This window comes from Lampetra planeri, chromosome 55, assembly GCF_965212315.1.
Source record: "Lampetra planeri chromosome 55, kcLamPlan1.2.h2, whole genome shotgun sequence".
NCBI lineage: Eukaryota > Metazoa > Chordata > Hyperoartia > Petromyzontiformes > Petromyzontidae > Lampetra > Lampetra planeri.
Genome location: NC_136161.1, coordinates 2,751,238 through 2,755,736, shown reverse-complemented (window position 1 = coordinate 2,755,736; position 4,499 = coordinate 2,751,238).

Genomic DNA, 4,499 nt, shown 5'->3' with positions numbered 1-4,499 from the left:
CCGAGGTGTTGCTTGTAGTTTCTCACCATCCCACTCATTCTGGTGGCAGTGCGAATGTTCCTGTTGATATATGAGTGACAACTTTATCTTCCCACTTCATATCCGACTCAGCCCAGTCATTCACAGGTCATGTTAAACAATATGACGATAACAGTCATTTCACATCGTAGGTCTGAGTCTGGTCCTCGCTTCTCTTCACTGACATCCTACAGAGTTCGGGGTTGACTTGAAGGTTCTCTATTTATAAGCTGCCATGCTCTCAAAAGTGGACAACGAAGTCATCACGCGGACATATTGAGCCCCATCTGTGTGACCATCCCGAGGGCTTCATTCTCCATGGCTGGTACCCTGTGCGTTCCTCAAACACGGCTCCACACAGTGCGTTGCCGTGCTGCTGCCTAGCAGGATTTGGGTGGAATGCATTTCAATGGCAAGAATTGGTGAATGACTCTTTCAATAAAAGCCATTGAGACCAATTCAACAGAAGCTTGTACTACCAGACCACTCGGCTAAATGGGTGGAGCGTGTGAATAATACATGAAGGTATTTAATCAGTGTAAAAAAGATTTCTGAAACGTTGGACTTGTAATGCACCCTATTATTGTAGCGTTACCTCTCGCAATGGTCACTGTCAGATTGTCACGTTCCCTGTTGGTCACGGTCAGATTTTCACGTCCCCTGTTGGTCACTGTCAGATTGTCACGACACGCCCCACCCGCCCCCCGTCCTCTTCCGGCCCTTCTATGATTGCTACATCTGCCCTAGGTCACCCAGATGGGCAGGTACGTATATAGTATGTTGACCTTCTTTCGCACCGTACGTAGCCAACCGTGCCAAGCTGTACCTACGAGGTACCCCTCTACCGATTATTAAATTGTCGCGTCCTCTGCAGACCACTCAGAAAGGTGATTCAAGTGACACTTTCAAAGCATTTTGGATCTGTACATTGTGACGCAGTTCTACACTCACTCTGCAGATGGCAGCCAATACCAAGGCAAGAGAGGGACAAAAAACTTCCGTTAGTGTCAAGACACGAGGATGTGACGAGAATAGTTTTCATTTTAAACATGCGTTAAAAAATATAGCTGAATATGGAAAACCTGAATGTAAGAGTCATTTAGCACTTCAAGCAAGCACATGCTGCATCAATTTCACCCGAAAACTTTGACGTTTAAATAATTCCCTCTCTAAATATCGGTGCGGGCCATTACAAATGATTGCACCTCCATGAGGGTGTCGATTTTGAAGGACTGGGAGGGTGACGAGATACCCGTTCATTAAGATGTGAAATGCAGTTACCTGGATTGCTTTTTATAACAAATTAACATTTAAATATTTAGTTTTAGTAATGTTTTTGAATATATTTTTTTTATAACCCTTGGCTGTTGAGTGTTTACAATTCTTCAGATATTACACAAATTACTACCATGGATGACAACTAGGCCACAGAAGAGGTTCTAGAATAGATGTCCCTACCATCGACCCACTGTTAATCTGCTTATGAAGGAGACCATTGAATTCCAATGACCATTGTGCATATAATCTCATCATGAAAAATCAAGACTGAGTAGAAGTTGAGATATCCCACACCAAGGCGTAAATAAAACATATCTTTAAATTATTTTAAAACCATTTACAAAAAATGGAGCGGCCACACTGAGGTTACATGGAATATCACCTTTGTACATTAGACATTGAGAGGAGAGTCGGTTTGGGTGACCAGCAATCTCCAAAGTTATTCACAGCGCTGTTTGGAGATATGAATGATATCGTATGAAAGCAACATTTGAACCTCCTGATAATACCACACACAGAGCTTGTGTAATCATAAAATCGAGTCCAATCTCATCAGATCGACACGCGACCGGAACGGAAACCGAATGCTCTAGATGGGTGAGGTGGATTCAGGGGCCGAGTGTGGAATGTGTCGCGACTCACCTTAGGGTGCAGTGGAGCGAAGGATGATGGCGGTGGTCCGGGGAGGCGTCGTCGTGGCACGCGGCAACCCGACGAGACGTGCCCCGGCAGGCCGCAGCTGTAGCACATGACAGGGCTGCTCCCAGGATGGGGAGATGTCTTCTGCCGTCGCTGGTCGTCCACTTGTTGCACCATTCTGTCCCCTCGCCCACCTCCGCTCTGGGTCGATGTGCAGGCTGGGACGGGCTCCATGTCTTCAGGTGTATCCGGCCCCTCACGGGGTGCGGTACACGCCGCCAACCCCTTGTGCCGTTGCAAGAGCTGTTGAGCCTGGATGCATCTCGCAACCCTGATGGACGAAAGATTGTCGTCGTCTACAGCTGGCAGGACGATGTTGAGGTCCTTAGCCAAAGCCAGCAATCTCTCGTGGACCAACGAGTCGACTCCGTCGTGGTCCATCCTCGGAAAGGCAGCCTTCGCTAGCACCAAATTGCACTATGGAAGGCGAGGAGAGTCTCGGCTTCCCCCCTCTTTCACGTAGCGAACTTGTGGCACATGTTCGACAGCGGCTCGTAAATTGCTGCCATTTGGTCAAAGGGTTTGAGTCAGTGTGGCCTTCTCCGACGGCGGGATGATAAGAAACATCACCAGAGCATCGTCATTAAGGGCGGCAGGCAGTGCTCTCAGTGCCTCCACCTCCGTCCACCCCGCCAAGTCGGCGTTCGTCAGGAACACCCAGCCGCCGCTGGCGGCTGTAAATTCTTTCACGAAGGGAAGTCGTCGCCGGAGAGATGGAATGTCCACCGGCGATTTCAACGGAGCTTCGGATTTGGCCGGCCCAGCGCTCCGCCCTTCTGAGAAGATGGCAGCCACAAGCGCGGGCTGCACCACTGAGGTTCCCGCTTGGCGGGAAAAGGTGGTGGAAACTTCGTCCCCGCGTGGCTCCGTTGCTCCCTTTTCCACCCCTAGCTCCACGGGGTGGAGTTCCGCGAGGATAGATGCCGCGGCTCGGAGCAGCTCTGCGAGGCGGGTCCAGACGGTGCTCTGCTCCGCCAGCAGCGCTTCGCCTCCATCCTCCGGGGTCACCATCCCTGGGGCTGTTTGGGTGATGAGATCTTCATCTTCGTCGTCTGACGTCCGGGTAACTGCCCCTTTACCAGATCACAACCTATGGTGGTGGACCACAAGGCTAACTACACTAATTACACTCGGACTAGCTACAATGGACAGAACGCTGGCTTGGGTCCAGGTCCACATGTTGGTGACTCTTCTCGGATGTAGAACGTAGAACATAGATCGTCAGGATAACAACGGCAATGCTGAACCCCGGTTCCTCTGGGAACCCGGTTTATATCCTCACTGGTCGTGGCTGGCTCTGCCCTTGGCCACGACCACCTTCTCGAATCATCTAGCAGAATTTCACCCCGACACGTGACCACCCCTAGCCCCCACTTGGGGCCCCTGTGTAGACTTTACCTGTCACATGCCTTCTAGGGTCAACCAGAGTGACATGGCGTACATTAACCCCATTCATGGCCGGCACTCTCACACCCCCTCCTATACTCCTATAGGGACCAGCAGTGCACGCCGAGCGCTCTCTATCAGCAGTCACCGAGCCCCTTTAGGGCTGGTACTACACCCACATGTACGGGGTGTCCGCGATGTCAATACATCGCACGCCATGCCTCGCTAGAGCCGGCATCACCCAGTGACATCCACAATCTCGCTACATATGTGATGTCCGCGATGTAAGTACATCGCACGCCGTGCCTCTCTAGGGCTGGCACCACACAGTGACGTCCGCGATGTCACTACACAACTACCTGTATATACTGTTGGAGAGAGTCGCCCTCCAACAACAACGGAGGGCATAGGAGCAACACTCACAACAAGTGGAGCACCAGGTGGCTACACTGCAGCAAGTTGGCACAATAAAGGGCACACCTAGCACATCTGCCAGTCATATCAGTCAGTCAACCCATGTCACCTGAGTCTGCCACATGATTTATTGTCAGCGAGCCTTCTACACTTCACATGGTCTCAAAGTGCACCTGCCCTGGCATAGGCGCCATGGTAATGCTACTAGCAAGTAGCGAATGGCGGCTGTTGTTGTGGTTGGATGTGTGTGTGTGTGTTGGGAAACTAGGGAGTGTAGTGGTATCGTAGTGGTTGCATTATACAACCCGACTTCGATTCTAGCTCACGGTCTACACCAGTAACGATTATCTAAACTGATTCCAGGCCTCGTCTCAGGTTCAAAATGAGTACCTGGTGCAGTGTAAACATCGCCGTGAGGGATACAAAGGCAGTCGATGTGGTGCTGACCACACACCCACTTGTGTGCCATGCTCGGCTTTCATAGGTGCTCGCTAACAGAACTTATCTCGATCATCTATTAATGCTATAAGGGGGATTTTTGTAATTGTCTTGAGCTAGAGGTTTCTGGTGTGCATGTGTATATAGGTTAAAGCAAATGTTAATATATTTATTTTTATGCAGGTGTAATGCGAGCGTAAGTGGGGTTTCGCTGCTCGGCTCTGGGCAAATCATATGGCTCAGGGTATTGGGGGCGGGGCCCAGTA